The sequence below is a fragment of the Haliaeetus albicilla genome, chromosome 6 (assembly GCF_947461875.1).
Source record: "Haliaeetus albicilla chromosome 6, bHalAlb1.1, whole genome shotgun sequence".
Classification (NCBI taxonomy): domain Eukaryota; kingdom Metazoa; phylum Chordata; class Aves; order Accipitriformes; family Accipitridae; genus Haliaeetus; species Haliaeetus albicilla.
The window spans coordinates 29,355,769-29,374,053 of NC_091488.1; positions in this window are offsets into that span (position 1 = coordinate 29,355,769).

An 18,285-nucleotide genomic window follows, 5' to 3' on the forward strand; every position below is an offset into this window, starting at 1 on the left:
AGCCTCACTGCTGGCTGTCTGAGCAGAGAAAGATGGGCCTGCTGCTTCTCAATGGAACTGGGCAAGGATGGCAACTCTGTTCAGAAAACAGGTTTCTCTTCCTGAAAGATTATTCTTTAGTCCTCGCTTTCATCCTGAATGCGTTTATCCCAGCTTTCCTGCCTTGCAGAGACATGTTTTTCATGGGAATTTTTGCAAAGAATGATGAGGCATTGCTCTTTTAGCTAATCAGCTGTCTTTGACGCTGTCTTTCTAGAACATTCAAAACTGGATTTTAAAGTCCCTTTATCCCCAGATTTTCTTCAATATTGTTTATAGACTTAAAAATTTAAAATGGAAGAAAGAACATCAACAGTCTTAAAATCCACCCGAGTTCCTATAGAACAATGGTATGCAGCACAGAGGAATATGCCAGACTACCTCATTCTTGAAGATTAGCTGCAAAACTGGAAAGTTTTAGAAAGCTATAGAGCAATATGAGAGATTACTTAAGTAATGTTCCAAGGAACCAAGTTTTGGATTTTTCAAAGCTTTCTGGCAAGTATTTTGTGCTTGGCTCAACTTCTATTTTCTTTTTTACATTATATCATCAAAGCAAGTCAATTCCAAAATATCTTCTTTACTCCTTTGCTCTGTCTCTCATATTCTCATTGTAAGGTCAGCTCTAAGAACAAAGACAAAGTTTTATCATTTCTTCTAGGCTTGCTGACCCAGAAGAATTCTAGAAGAGCAAGTAATAGGAACAAAGCAGGCATTTAGACCACAGAAAAAAGTACAGATCCCAAGACAGAAATGCAATCAAGGACTGAGGCATTATTAAAGAATAAGGAGAAAGGAATTGTTGGAAAAAAAGGATGTCCAGGCTTGCAGATAAATCAGGGAGTGGAGTTAGGGAAGGGATGTCTTTGAAAAGATTTCTTCCCTGCACTCCCACCCCACACTTTTCTTTAATGCAGCAAATTGGAATGTATTAATAAAATACACGTGAATATTTTTAAAAAATATTTGTGACCAAGCAGAAAAGTCTTTCAATAAGGTTTATGTTCTTGAGGTATAGATATAGTGTTGAAAATCTCTTCCTAAAACCCATAATTTCTGCTTCAGTGATAAAAGTGACACTGATCTCTACAGTTTTGCTGTTAACATATTCAGGTAGTTTCAGACAGCTTTCTGCCCATTTGACTTCTTTCAAGTTACCTTTGATTTTGTTTAAACAGGCAACAAAACCCAGGCAATTCTTACAGATTTAGTTACAGAATATATAGTACTTCATCATCTTAAGCAGGCTACTCAGTCTAGTTAAAGAATGTTGTTGATTTTTCAGTGTTTGTGCAGCTACAGTAGATCTGACCTAAAACTCATTTAAATGAAAGGCATCTATTGAATCCATGGGCTTTGGGGCATAAACCATTCAGCCTTTCACTGGCTCACTGAAATGCTGTAGTCAGATATATGATTCATGTTTCCTTCCAATGCCTTGGACTTGAATGTGGTTATTCAAGGAGTTAGCAATCACAGGGCCAGTATTTTATAAGCTATGAATGTTATAAGAATGCAAATACATCAACTGAGTACTGTTCTTTCTGAACAGAATGATTTTTTTAACAGTGCAATTCAGCTTCAAAAGAGAAATGAAAGAAAAAAAAAGCTGTGTTAAAAATGCAGTTCAAAACTGGAACCTGCAAGTATAAGCATTCACAATCATTGATATTAGGAAAACAAGACAGGCAGATAAGGTGTTAGTTTGCAACCACAGATAACAAAAAAGTTAAAGGGATTTAAATAGAGAAGAAATCTATGGATCAGGGTTTTTTATTACATTGATATAATTGACATTACCATTAGGCTTCACTAGAATCACTAGCTAGATTTGTATAAAGTGGCAGCAGAGTTGGTAAATGTGGGTGTAGATTATTTTGAATAAGGTATAAAAAAAAGGATATGTAGGGGAAAAAACCAACACAAAACACCAGGATGAAATTCCCAACTGTATAAAAAGCTCTCATTAATTTCAAGAAAGAACAACTGGATAATTTATCTAGTTATCACTGTACGAGGATGAGTATCAGTGAAGAAACACAGACATCTACTTGCCAATTACTGATCTGTCACTTTCTCTCCCTCCAATTTACTAGAAAGTAGAAGAGAAAAAGACATTAATTTTTTCTAGTTATTTTTCATTAATACTTTTTTATGTATTCATTAGCTAAATACAGTAAATAATGTAAACTCTAATATAAAAATAAATATTTCCTGTATTTAATTAAGGGCAATATATTTTAGAATATGGATCCAGTTTTTCAGCCTAAATCAGTGCTTATCAGGCACCATCACTGACCACCATTATCACAAAGTAGTTACTTAAATAGCTGTCATTCAAGAGTTTTCTGTTGTTAAACTAAATCCTAATGCTGAAAACATTAGTGGAGTCACATAATATATGTGATAACAGTTGCCCTGAGAATTATTACAGGACCCATGAAGGTCCTTCCTCTTCTGCCTAGCTTTGTAGAATTTCAGTTGAGTTCCCTTAACTTTGTAGTGAGAGAAGAAATTTGAGTTACAGCAGCAGATAAGGAGGCCTTCAAGTTTCTAGACCAGATTTCATTCCTTCCTTGCTAGACAGCTAAGGTGAAGAATGATTGCCATCTGTAAAGCCTCTAATCTGCCCCACCAAGATAAATAAAATGGGGAGCAATCAAAATTTTCAGGATACCCTTCAGCTGTATCATCCATGGCCAAATTACCTGTTTTCACCAGATTAAACTACACTTCAGTATATTTCTGAAAGGATGTGATAGAAACACACTATATAGCCAGGACTGGTATTTTAGGCTTATATAAAGTAAATCTTTAACCTGACATTTTTTTCTCAATCAGAGGAAGGAAATGATGAACCAAGAAATCTGGGTCTGCAATGTGTCAGTAGGTGATCCCAAGGGAGAGAAGTATTAAGAGAAAAAGACTATTTTCTTAGATATATACAAGTTGCATTGCTAGAGATCAATGTCATGCCCCTGTGAAGAAACCCGAGTGGAAAATTCATGTCACAATTAGCGGCAGAGATTCTGTGAATTGTTTTGTAACCAATGATAAAGCTCAATTGCTCGAGTTGCGGCAAAGGGAACTACACTTGAGTGCACAATCCTTCCTTTAGAAAAAAAAAGGGATTTTTTTCATTCTACTTTCCTTGCAAATGTTGTAAACAATTTTTCAACCCTGCCCTGACTTTTCTGGGTTGTGTGACAGGATCATTTCCAGACATCCCTTGTTTCAAGGATACTAAGGGATGACTTGGCCTCTTGCGTCACTCACATGCAGTTGACAATCATTCTTATTTCTTGTTTTTAAGCAAATAACATAACTGAAGACCAAATCTATCCTTAGTGATAAGTGTGTATCACTGCATGCCCCTCATTCCTAATCACCTAGATTAGTACTATTGGAACTATGCCCTCAAGTCCCATCCAGACTTTGTGCCCAAACTTCCTTCTAGGGAAGGAATAGGGAGCAGGAGAGGAAAAGGCTGGTGCATTCCCACATCTCACTCAAAGATGGAGTCAGGGTGCAGTTAGGGTATGGAGCTGGACCTGAAGGCTCAGAAACACAGAGGTGGCCAGTTTAGGTATAGTCCCACAGTCTGGAGGATAGTGACCCGAGCATTGTAAATTACTTGATTCTTAAAAATAGGATAAAAATGTGATGTTTTCATTGTCTACTATATTAATGGACTATAAATGCCCTTTCTGTCAATTCTGCATGCTCAGTACAACTGGGAATTACAAAATAGTTCCCAATTTTTTAATTTAATGGAGAATTTGTGAAATCTATTATCACTTCTAATATAGTAGAATCTAAAGATTCCCATTGTCTTATTTTACTGTCCATTTTCCTGCAAAAATGTGTAGTTTGAAGAAAAGAAGCTGAAAAATTATATACACATTGTATATATATATTATACATATCAAAGGTCGTTATTTTTTTTTTTGTTGATGAGAAATTGAAGAACAGAGAGAGGCAGGAACTAGCCAAAGTGTACATACAAAAATGAAAATATTAGCCTCCCCAGTTCTAAGAGTGGAATGCCACCCTGTTGATTCTCCCTAAAATATGCAAGAGCATGATACTGTCCCAGATTAATTACGACTTGGTGTTCTCCACAGGAGCTCACTGTCAGATGCTGTGTCCCTCCACCACCAGTCAGCGTGCAGGAACAGTAGTGCCTAGAGAGGCCAGCTATGTGAATGGAGTTTCGGTCATTCTCTGACGAAGTCTGTATTGTCTACCAGAAACTCAAGTCAACACGGAGCGCTTTCACTAACAGATCCTAGCTCTGTATGTAGGAAAAATCCAAAGGGAGAACATCCTTAGTGGTAGCTCCCAACCCTTGAACTTGCTCCACTGACAATCTACTGTAGCCCTGAAGGCCAGAAGACTGCGTCTCTGCCATGCTTAGACAGCAAGACTCTGAATTCAGTCACCGATCATCACAGGGAGCCATATGCTCTTGTACTGAAGGAAAGGGATTGGAGAAACTTTGTTTCAAGGAGAGAGAGCAAAGACTTTTTTAATAAACAGACAGCTTTCTTATGTCATTACGTCAGTGTTGTTTTGTTACTTTGAAGTAAGAAGGAGAGCTTCTATGCAGTAAAAGTAATCTCAGACTAAAATGGCTGAAATGATTTCATGAGTAAGTATCTGGCAGCTTTGCTTTGTAGTAGGCTATGAAAAGAGTATGAAGGTTAGAGAAGAGGGCAGAAAGAATATTAACAGGGAAATTAATAATTTTATGAGTTTTACAGAAGGGCTTGGGCTGTAATGATAATATGCACTGTGATATGCAGTACCTACTGAAAGTCATAGTTAATGGTTAAGAGCAGATAATATTTAGCATTTATATAGTGCTCCACAGCTTCAAAGAACTATGCAAACATAAATTAATTAATCCTCAAGATTTTAAGATCTCTATTTAGGTAGGTAGATTCCTCTTAGAAAGTTCTGTGTAACACAGATGATTACATCTACTTACAAAATAAGACAAACAACAGCAATAATATCACTGGCTTTGTGAATTAGTTAAGCACCATTATCCCTCTTCTGCTGATGGAAAAGCTGAGGTTTAACTATCAGGAAATTTCTGTGAGGCATGTCAATGACAGAGCTGACATTAAATTTTAGGAATGGCCTATCTTTTGACTCTTATTTTCTGTCTGCTAAGTAAATCTAAGGAACAATATCATTTAGTGATGTGAGATAGAGAAATATATTTAAATTAAAAAGTTCACAGTCATGATATTTCTGTTCTCATAACATTTTCATCACAATAGTGTGGTGATATTTGTTTGAAGATTACATCATAAGTAATTTTAAAGTATGGGAAAAGATATAGGAAAAACATTCATCATAATATGGTCAGATTCTGAACACTGTCAAAAAACAGACCAATTTCACAGCACCTATTAATTTATCTGTTTGATGCTTTTTAAAAGCTCTTTCCTTATTATCCATCTTCTCTGCTTTTCAAATACAGCTAACACATCTGGCTACAATAAAGTCTGACACAATGCAGAGATGTCCACCAGAGTCTGCAGAGATCCTGTAATAACATTGATCCCACTTAGGAGTTAACTCAGAGTCCTGATGATAATTAAAAATGTCAACATCATTAAATATTTCATTTCTCAAATACTAATGAAGAGGTTGAGTCACATATTTGCATAATTTACATAACAGCCATCTAATTTTGGTGATTGAATTGATGACACCTGGGATGTCTAAGCTTTTGGGTGTTTTCTCTCTAGTCCACAAAGAGTCAGACCCAGTGAACTTTTCAGATCCTATCAGTGTATTGAAGCTCCACTATGGGTATTCAAATCCAAAAATCTGAGAGAACACAATCTTATTGTGGTTATTCACATTATATGTTTTAAGTATGATGACAGCTGATATGGATGGAGCACAGAGAGCTTTTTTCACTTTATTGTTCTCACCTGACTCCTGCTAGGAAGATAAATGGCAATGTTATCAGTCAAAAATATTTTAATATTAAGTTTTCTCTCTCAAGTGGGACTAAATGGTATTATGGCAATGCATCAATTATCTTACTACAACCTACCTTTTAAGAACAATAAATTGCCTTTTCAAAAATGAACTCGGTTCAACAGAAACAAACTATCTTTAACAGTGCAGCCTGTTAACTTCCTGGTTGACTTTATTGTCTCACTAATTGGCAGAAAAATATCCCATTTGTAAACCAGAAATAGCCAAGGAGTAGAGCCAAGAAGACTCTTCATGGTGTAGGTAACTTAGTTAACTCAATTTTGAACTTTTTGCCACATAATTTACAATGCTAAATCTTACAAGGTTTGCTTTATAGATGTGTTTCAGGTGTTGGCAGATGTGGTTGGGGGGGGTGTTGCATTTTATTTTTGCATTAATATTATAATATATAGACCTAGAATTTCATTATTAGGTAGTAAATTGCTTTGCTAGAGTAGATATAAAAAATTAAAAAACAAAATGGCCCAGGATAAGATCTTGACTCATGGGAAATTCAGCTGTCAGGGGACAAGAGGGGAGATCTTCTCATGAATTAATAAATAGCTTAAATAGTAGGATTAAGTGATCAGCTTCAACAAAAGTAGAGGTTTAACAGTGGAGTCCCTCAGGGAGCTCTGCTGGGATATCTACTGCTCAACATAAATGTTCTAGAAAAGGAAGTGAATAATGAGGTAAGTGTTCCGATGATAAAAAATTCTTCAAAATAATAACAATCAAAAAAACTGACTGCTAAGAGTTGCAGCAGAATTGAGGATACCAATCAACTATGGGACAAGGAGAAAATGAACATTACTGTCAATAAATGTAAGGTAATGTACACAGGGGAAGAAGCTCATCATAAGAAATACACAGTGATGGTCACTAAACAAGCTGTTATCATTTAGAAGAGATATTTAATTACTATTGTCCATAATCCTAGGAAAGCATTACTAGCCCAATACTCAGTGACAGTCAAAGGCTAAGTAGAATGATAAGAAAAAAACAACTAAGAAAAAGAACACAGAGTAAAAGAGACCATCATCATGGCATCACATACAATCATGGCATAGTCACATCCTGAATTACTAATTCACTCCAGTCTCCTCAACTAAAAAACAAGACTGCCAAAAAGGCTGGTGTAAAGCAAAACAAAGGTATGGATTGCTTTCAATACTAAACAGACCCTGACACATTGTCTTGGAAAAGTGAACTCTTAGGCATTTAAAATCAGGAACAGAGAATAAAGAATGATTATTTATGGGTTTTCATGAAAGAATTAAGAAACATGAAGTTAGTAGACAGAAGCATTGAAACAAAAGTACATACTTTTTTAGCACAATTAACATCTTGTGGAGATCATGTTATGGAGTTCATTACCATACAATTCTTTGGATCTGAAATAGGTTTGAAATCGGACTAGCTTGCATCATGGAAATGAGGCCCTGACAGGCTACTCTTACAATGCTAAATTACAGCCTCTAGCTCAGATGCAGGGTGACGAAAGGCAGAAGAAAAACCTAGAGAGGTGCCACTCTGTCCTTTCTCATGTGTCAGAAGCAGAAAGACTGGCTAGATGAAAGTTTCAAAGTGTCTTTATGATCTTGGGTGATTTATTTATTGTTATTGCACTTCTGCTTCTCATCAGTGAAATGGGGCTAAAAATACATACCACCCTTACTTAGGAAGCATGTTATGATTTGAGATTTTCTGTAAAGGCCCTGAAGATGCTTAAGGTACACAGGTTACAGGCTCTAGTTTTGATTGCAAAAATACTCTGACATTTGCTTATGATTAAATGATTTAAAATGTCTTCTAAATAACATGGAGACAGTTTCACCTAGTTATAGTGACTTCTAAGGAGGAATGACATTGGGTGGAAATTGTGCTGGCATGTTCATTCTACACTTCATCATTTGAATTTATTGAGGGGAGGGCTGTTAATGTTCTCTTTGGGCCAGCCTCTGGCTACACATGCAGAAATCTATAAAATCACGATTCAACTGCATTTTAATATAAATAAATGGCTAGCATTCTGCTTATTCCCAGGATAATTTAACTCAAGTGTTTTTCAGACTCCTGTTTCCCTGTCCTTACCAGAGATGTAATGGATCCTAATCACACAGTCTCAAAGACACTCTTGCTAGAGCAACTGTAGCATTTCCCGCTGTCTCTTTTTGCAGCAATTGCTAACATACTACGTCTGTCTTGAGTGCTCTTTTCTGACTTGCCTGCTAATGAAGGAGGTGGAGAAAGATGCCATAGAGTCTATTACTTTGCATGCAAGAACCACTTTCAAGTGAGTGATGCCTTGACCGGTGAAAGTAAGATGTCCATACTCCCTGTAAAAAGAGATTGCTGCAATCTTGCTCACATGTATCCGTCTCTTAAACATTCTGCTTGTTCTGGAATTTACTCTCTAGGCAGCTTGAAGGACATTGAACAAAGAGTTTTCCTAATATATCATAATTACACAAACACCTGTGCCGAGCAACCTTGTACTGAGCTACTCAAAATTTTTTCAGGGGTTCAACAATGCTCAACACTCCTTAGCTGTGATTTGATGGTCTAATAACTGAGCATAGGGTAAAATGAAGTACAGATGGGAATTCTAGATCAAAGACTTCTAAAGAAAAGTGCCTAGATATACTTGTAGCACATTATTGATTTTGATATAGTTGTACAACACACTTTGCAACGTAAAACTGTCTCTCTTCTCTGTAAGGGCAAAACAGGAACTACACAGAGGGTCATTTGCAGGTGTTCACTCCAGAACAGATTATATAAAAAACTTAATGGTTTACTTGTTTGACTTGATATATAAATGCCACCTTGCACAGTACTGTGTACAAGGTGTCTTTTTAGAGATTTTCTTTCCTTTTCCAGATTGCCCAGCTGGCTTTTGGAACCCATAAAGTCTTGGAGTCATACAAACTTTAGAGTCTCCAAATCTCAAAACTGTTCTTTACTAAATGTGTTCCTAGTAGCACACTCTTTTATGAATTCATCTTTGAAAATATAAATATCCAACACTGGATTTTAAAGTTCATCACAGTGATTTTTCAGAACGCCTTGAATGATTTCAGCCACCAAAGAGACTTAATTTTTAGATGGGCAGTAACTTTTTCCCCATCTCTGAACTTCTTTCTAAAACTTGCTAGGATTTTCAGCAGCTTAACAAATTAGTATATTCTCAGTTTTTCTTACATCAATATTATCTGGTATCATCAGCGCAGACAATTCAGACACTTTTAAAGATATTAATATGGGTGATCTCTTTCTCTTCACTCCAATTTACAGCTTCTATTTTTTTTTAGTGTGGTTCAAACTGCCTGAAAAATCTAAGTCTACTAATGAGTTTATACATTGGGATTATTTAAAAAGCTAGATCTTTTAATTTAACATCAATGTCTTTTTTTTTTTTCAGAACAACGTTAGTACTGGAAGTCAGAACCTTCAAAATTCTTACAACATTGAAGCAACTAAAATCTAGTGTATTGACATATAGTTACCAACCTGAACTTGGGGTGGAACTGGAGAGATTCCACTTTCTTACAAATGTTAAAACACAGAAAAAATTATATTTCTACATTCAATCATGTTAAAATTTGTGTGAGAATATGTATAATTATAAGAGAAATCATAGGAGTGGTCAAAGGTGTCAAACCATCCTGCTCTGAATTCTTTCTCCAGCAGTAGCCACAAGTGGATTCCTCCAGAATAAAAGGTTAAAAAACTGAGTGATACTTTCCCAGGGTATTCTTACAACCTCCAACATCACAAAGTATTCCTAATGCTGAGGTGGTCCCTTTGTACTTAGCAGCTTTCTTTTGACTTTTCTCCCCCAGATTTGTCCAGTTTCTTTTTGAATCTATGTAAACATTTAGCATTCATTTTTAGAAAAGTATGTGTAATGACAAAGACTAGAGGTTTGGCTTAATTTTCTCTGTCTTGTTTTTTTAATCTGTTTAGTAAACAATCTGCCTACTACAAAGTATATGGATAGAGAATATTGTTACAAAAACCCAAGCTGTTAAACCATGAGCCTGACAAGGGATTAATTCCTTAAAAAATTGCCTAAGGGTTGCAGAGCATTTTAACAGTTGGGAATTAAAGAATGATGGAGTGGTTGCAGCTCAGCCATGATCTACTTCGCCCCAGGATGTGACTTGCGCAGAACAAACAGCAGTCAAGGAAGGGTGATGCTAAGCTAATGCAAAAGAGGTTTCCTTCTTTAAAAAGTTTCATAACATTTTCTTGTAGATCTTCAGACCTCACAGAAGGTCAACCTTTCAATTGAAGTCAGCAAAATATAAGCAAAATATTTCCTTTGCATACTCACTGTACTTAATAAAGACAGGTTTTGTTCATACACGTGGATGAAATGGAGAAGGCACTTTTGTCCTCTCTATCCTATATATTTTCACACTTCCTTTTAGTTTTAGTATCCTCTCATGCATTCAGTTTTACTATTCTCTGTGTACTTTACTCTTCATTGAAGTATTCAGTGACTGTTTTAGATGACTATATAGATACAACCCCCCATGTAATATCTTTCATAATTCTCAAAAACATGTTCTGCAAACTTAAAATTTTATTAGTACTAGTATTTTATTAGCTGCTTAAAAGATATCTGTTGACATTTTTTGAGTAAAAACATTGAAAAAAGGTCACTGAGGTATAGTATTTATCCTCAGTCACCTCATATTTCCCACTTTTTTCAGTTTTGTTTGCACACATAGTACCTTTCCCATTTCTTCCTCTGTGTGTGTATACACACACTTATTCAGACATAAAGTCTGAGGTAAATAACATCAGTCACAGTCGTATCCAACAAGAAGACTAAGCGATACTCATATTGGAACTTGGTTTACATTTTTTTAATATAGAAGTATGCAATCAAAAGGGGTTATGTTTTCAAAAGTAGATTTGCAAAGCACAAGATTACTATGCACTAGAAATTTTATGGCATTAACCTATGAATTATGTTCTTTACAATAGCAGTTACCAAATTTCCGACATTTAATTTTTTTGAAATGTGTTTTGTTTACCTGTTTTAATCTCATATTAGCTACTTAGCAGTGTTTACTTGTTATCTCTGAGGCAAAATAAGATTTTCTACAAGATCATTCCTCTAGTTGTGCATTCTCAGAGCACACTGTGAAAATAAATTTTAAAACACTATTAGACAATACTCTTTACATTCATAATACACACACATTCACATGTGTGCTTGGAAAGTTTTGATTTGTTTGAGATACACGGTCTTGCAACTATTCTTTTATTAATGTTTCACTAACAGTTCTAGTGAGAAGTTCTTTACTTCTTCATAGGCCATGTCTTTTCTTCTTCAAAAGCAACTTTAAAAACTAATTCCATTGCTTAGACACGTTAGAACCCTTATTTATTTCATTTTTTAATTCATTTATGGATGTAGCTACTATGTTTTTTATAAGGGTTGGGGTTATTCACAACCCCATGATCAATTTTCTATACATACCTTTCTCTCTCTAGTTAGCTTGAATATCTCCCCCCCCGCCCCAGTTCTTATCCTCTTCCTGAAAGACTTAATTGGCTCTGGAAATACTTGTAAAGTGTACTGCCCAACATGTCCATTTCCAGTACACTCAAATCTGTGAGCAGTCCATCACAAAGCCAAATTGGCCATCTCTCCCAGTCGTAGTATATAGACTGCCTTGGCTACCTTATACCAGTACATATTCTAAAATGTTTGAATAAAGTCATAATATTATTACACTTGGCAGAAATCAATAGGAATTTTACATTGTCACATCTCTACTATGTATTTAACTCAAGATCTTTTAATCTTCTGGGACACTAATATCCTAAACACAGTTTCCAAGAATCATTTAAATGAAGGGACATAATGTGATTCCTCATTTAATTTTTGTTCAATTTATGAGTTTCCATCATATGGAAAATACATTTTTCTTCTGGTAGAATTCTAATTCAGATACTCCATTTCCAGTTTCACATTACTCTGTAGTAAGATATCTAAACCTGGGAACTGCCACTAGCATTAGTATATCTTTTTTCCTGTAAATTTCAAACCTGTTTGAACATATTTCTCCTTGCAGATTTGTTCTTCCTCTCAGGTTGCTACCATGTGACTCTCAAACCAGATAAGGGATAAAGTTTGAAGAATCTGCACATGGTGTAAAAGACTTAATGAAAAGTCTTGATCCAGAAAGATCTTTCCAGAAATCCTTTCCAGAAAATCGGGGGGGGGGGGGGGGGGGGGGGTTAATCTAGAATCATCTGTAGCTTTCAGGAACAGAAATATTCTTCAATTGTATAACTCTCAAAGTGAGATATTTTAAATACCATTAAGTCATTTTCTTTGTTTATTTGACTTACAGTGTGAATTCATCTTATGTTGGTACCAGCAGTATATGCTTATATAGTACACAAAAGAGGTGACATTTCTTACAATAATAAAACTGGTTCGGTTTGGGGAGGTTGGGAGGATACTGTTTGTTTCTTTGTTTTTCAACAGTGGTTTAATTAATAAACTGAGATGAAAAAGGTCTGTCAAATTTTGAAACATCAGTTCATCAGCTTGGGCTTGACTGGAGGCAATTACTGAGACAGACTTTTCTTGTCACTGAGAGATTGCCCACAAACTAATTCACATGTAACCTGTAATTAGACTGTAAAAGACGTAAGTTCTTGTGCTCACAACAGGATTTTGTGAGTAAGAATCCTTCACCTTGTCCCTGATAGCTGTCTAGGTTTGTAGGGACAGTCACTTTGTGTAGCTTATCCATAGGAAAAATATATAATGACTTAAGCATATTGCCAGACTTAACTAACGTTTATGGCACTCTGAAATTTTCAGATGGAAGGAACTATAAAAAATGAAAACTATTATAGACATACAAGTGCTGGTGGACATTGTTTCTTTTTTGATTTTAAATAATAGGCCTTCCTAACCCGACTGAAGGAAGGAGATGAAGCTATTAGCAGCAGATGGGAAGAGACAGACAGTAGCATGTAGAGGTAGTACAGCTTGTGCTGCATGCTTGCAGCACAGCTTGTTTCACAGCACTGGGGGCAAATAGGTCTATTCTACATCAAAAAGCTCGTCAGCCCTTTTGTGGCAACGTGCCAGATCTCCAGGAGAAAGGGATTGCCTAGAAAAAAATATGTTGGGGTTTGGGGGAAGCAGACACAGGTCAAATAGACAAAGATGAGGAGGACATCTGGATGACTTAACTCTTCTGTAGCAAGAATATCTCAAAGACACCAGCTAATTACTCTCTGGTAATTTGTATTTGTAAATTTTGTCAAAACAAAACATTTCTGGCCTCCTTGAGAACAGCACAAAGATAAAAATTAATATCAATTCAAGTACAGAGGTAGAAAACTAGAGAAGTCAGTGGGGGAAAAAAAAAGTGTATCAGAAGCTTTGTGGTCATGACAATATCCTTTGACCATCATTATCTTCTGAATCCCAAACATGGGCTTATATATAGTATCAGTTTTTGCAAACTTTAGTCATGCTCTAACATCTCAAATTTCATACCAACAGAGCTTGACTAGCAAAAATTAAAGCACTACAGGAAACAAATAGTATGTACCTAACTTAGAGTCTTGCATAACTTGGCAGACATTTGTGTAAGTCAGATATATTGAACACAAACTTAGATTCATTTCTTATGAGGACATATACACAAAATTAAATAATTTGATCTCATTAAAAGCTTTATGCCACAATAAAAATATATAGCCACTTCATATTTTAAAAGTTAATAAAAGCCTTCTGCTCTGAAACTAGAAGTTTAGCAACTTAAATTTTATATATATATATCTTTGCTGAATCACCATTAAAACACTACTAACTCTCATTCAAGGGTTCAAACATATTCTGACTTTAACACACGTTCTCCACTGCACCATTTCAGGTCACGATACTCAGATTTACTCCACTTCTATAAGCAACATTTAAGCAAGTAGAATAAAAACCAAGAGAAGCCATCCTCTCATAAGATGCATTTAAGGAGACTGAAGAACCAGAACAGATCGCATGCATTTCTATCTAGGGAAAAAAAGGAAAATTATTTCTTCTAAGCAAAATTTTAGCCAACAAACTAAGTTCACCATTTTGGCGTAAGACAGACTTTGTGCAGAGAGTCCTTGTATTTAAATCCAGTAGAATTAAACAGTACAATTAACAACCTGATAAATAAAGGCTGCCTTTTCAGTGAACTTTGATTTATCAACACCTTTGACATATATAACCAGGAAGTAGAACAACTAATTTTAGAGGGGGTTTATATTTATGAAACAGCTACATCCATTTTTTTATTAACTGTTATACAACTGTATAAAGTAACTGAGAAAAGAACATGGGAAAAATTCAATCTATACAACAATGACATTAAGAGTTCCCGTATTTCTAAACTGTACATTATAATTGTTAAAATTATTTTACTTTATTAATTGCTGTTAAATTATTAAACAATTAATAAAAACTATTTTAATAATTGTCATTAGTAATTCAAGTATTAAATATTTATACAAGTGTGTTTTATTTCTTTTCCACACCTTTGCTAGGCTATCACAGTGGAATAACTCCTTGCAGAGAAGCAGAGGAGCAAATTACGAGTTCTAATTTGGATGAGATGATTGTGAAAAAACATCAAATAGCAGATAGTGTACATTTGCATTTCTTCAAATTTAAAAAAGAAGTTTAGCTTTTGGATTTTTTAAAATTATTCTGAAACACCTAATTAATCTGCACCATTTTTCACTTATTTCAAAACACTGAGGAAAATATAATTCTTTGTCTAGAAGTGAGGGAAATGTGGGATAGCGTAAGAAGGATTTGCTGAACTTCATCCATAGTTTGGGAGGAGAAACAACTAAATATCACCATAAGTACTAGTTCAGAATTTTGTATTTTAGAGTATATTGCCGCTTCCAGTAAAAGTACTATTTTTTTTTCCCCATGGAAGACTTGTTACTTTGGAACTGCATTACATCTTACTGAACTGTGACCGTGGTTCAAATTAAACATTATTTAAAAGATATTATGTTGTACTGAAAGGTGCAAAATGCAATTTTCAGTTTGGGGGTTTTGTTGTTGGTGGGGTTTTGTGTTTGTTTACAAGTTTAAAAATTCATTAAGAACAAATACACACTTATGTGACTAAGGTATATCTGCCTGCAGATATGGCAAATGGAAAGCTATACAAACTCAAACTTATGATGAATAGGCTTCTAAGCAATGACATTTAAATCTCTTACAAGTGAATGGTATCTTTACCAGTTACTAAGGGGTAGATCTTGGAGACAGCCTTCTAGTAATAAGTAAAACTTAAAAGTTATTTATGTGGCTCATACCCCTGTATTTAGGCATCACAGTCAAAATAAACGTATGTTTAAAATTCTTTACTAAGTGACCTATACATAGCACAGTTCAGTGTACTCTGCTTCTATGATCAAGAGGGTGAAAAATTGTTAAAAACTGAATTACATAAAGCAACTAGACTTATTTTTCCTTGTAACTGTAAGCACAATAAACAACCATTATCTTCCTTCATTAACACATTAATATTATTTACTATTTCCGTGTATCACTACACAAAAATAGTAGTTGTTTTATATTGTTTTGTTAGTGCAATGTTTATTCCCTATATCTTGAGTTACAATATCTAAATGTATTTTGGCAGTATATTGTATTTCATCTATGCAGTAAAGGGAGTTTATTGAAAGCATATGTAAACTTTACTTCTTTTGTTGTTTATGGCTTTAGAAATAGTTGAAATAAAACTTAGAACCTGAGTAGTAGTTGTGTACACATAGTCCTTCCATTACTTTCTTTTCTATTTCAAGATTTTCACTTGTTCAGTTTACTACAGGAGACAGATGGAATAAGACAATGCTAAGGTAAAAAGAAAGAAAATTGAAATTAAACCACAGTTCATTGTCTGTTAAGTAACTACAAATGGGCAATTTTATTTCCAAGCAAATTTTTAGTTTATTTGCAAAGAGTTACAATCATTCAATAGTAGAAAGTTAACACGGAATCTAGATGCAGTTTAACTTATGAAGACTTAATTTATTCATACTGCCAAACAAATCTGTGTTTATAGTCAACACTTCTAAAATTCTCTTGCTGAAGTTCATGAGGAATCACAGGATGAAAATGTAAAACCTCAGGTGTGTCAAAGATCCTCTAAGCAATGCTGTAATGTCAGACTGCATTTTTAAATGAAGTCTGCTTGTTTAGCACTTACAATTTAAACCTGCTAGAGCTATGTAATATCTTAGAAGTAAAATACATGAGAATTTTTCAGTTAGGCAATTTGATTCATACAGCAGTAGTATTTACCTCCACTGAAATATATTGACCTCTGCATTTTAGCTTCTTTAATATTTTTGCTGATTCAGGAATCAGCTATTACACAATTTATCAGTCATGATTAAGATTTTTTTCAAAGCTGCTGAGGAGATTTAGTCACATTTAGTTCCCTTCCATTGAGAAGATGAATGTCTGAAGTCCATTAAATAGCATTAAGAAACTTAAGAAAAAAATATGTATCAACACTTTGTTTATATATGCAATAGTCCAAAAAAAACCCAAAAGGCAACTAGAGGCAGGCTATCACATTCTCATATGCACTTCCATGCATAAGTATGTATATTTGTGCACACACACTCCTCTTCTATAAAATTGTATTTATTTTATGATAGAAAGGATTACTTACTATCTACTATAATATAGTCATACATTCCTGAATAGTTAGGTTATTTTTCAATGAAACCTTTCAGTTGTATGCACAGAGAGCAAGCATAAATGGTTATTGTACTATTGAAGTAAGGTTCAGCTTCTGAGTGTTGAAGTGAAACAAAGCTGGACTCTAATAAAGAGATGAATAGGAGTTTGCAAAATTAGCAGCAGTTTTACCACTAAGTGTGTAGCTGTGAGGCCTCAGGTACTAGTACATTACAATTGCACTTTTCAAGTACTGATGTGTGAATTACTTTGAACAGATCATCATCATAACAAAGTGGAGTTTGACTGTCGTGTGAATAAGTGGCAAAAAAAAAATAATCCATAAGAACACAGTGAGTTTCATTTTACATGATTTATTTTTGCAGTACTATTAGCAATTGTTCAAACTCTATGGTATCCAGAAGGGCCACATACAGTAAGGACAGCTAGCTATGCTGCTGTGAACAAATAGCAAGTGTATTTGACTCTCCAACTCAAAAAGCAATTAGTCTAATGGATTAGTCTAAATGGGGAACAATGAAGTTAGACTAAATGAAGAGAATAGACACAAAATTAATGTGATTTGCAATTTGTTATGGCAAAATAATAAATGACATAAAATATATATAATTTTACATATAAATGGCATATACTCTCTCTATATACACACAAAGCATTTGTGTACCATTATGTTAAAATTTAATATAAATTTGGCTAAAAATATTTTACTTATTCTTCAAATATTTTCAGTTAAAAAAAAATCTTATTCCTCACTAGGATAAAATCAAGACATTTGCACAAAGAAAATTTGCAGAGAATCCCATCCTAGATTAGCTTCAAATTTAGGATAAGCACCAAAAATATAGGTAGCAAACAATGACTTTCATCTCCCCTAACTTTAACCACCAAAATAAGACATGTAATCTAAGCTACTGGGCCAGACCTCTGGTTTTCAGCAGAATGATAGTGTGTTTGCACAATTCTCCCCCCCTTCAGATCTGGGGAACTACCTCTGTCCCCTGATTACTAAAGGAACTCAAATCTAGCTATTCTACTTCTTACATAGGCTTTACTTCTTCAGGTTTCTTATTTACATTTTTCCTTATCATGAATTTCAGGGACATTCCTCAAATTTTAATTATTGTAAGCTTGATTTTGTAGGTCATTAAAATACTGTCTCAGAAAAATTGCTTCTGAATCTTTCATATAAGCCAGAGAGATCAGTGATTTTTACTATAAGTATGGACTGTGCTACTGGATCCTCAGTTTTATACTTATCTTCAAATATAATTTTCTGTTTTCATTAATGAGCCAAAAGTCAGCATGTTAGCCAGAATATTAAGTTACTTTGCATGCACAGTTTTGAAATATCTAGAAGTACAATCATAGACTCTTGTTATTTAGAAATTTGGAGAATTGTATGTGCCCATTTCTTGAGACCATCCCTGCATCCCAGTTTAGTTTTAGTTTCCAGATATTATTGCTTATATAGTATTTACAACATTCTC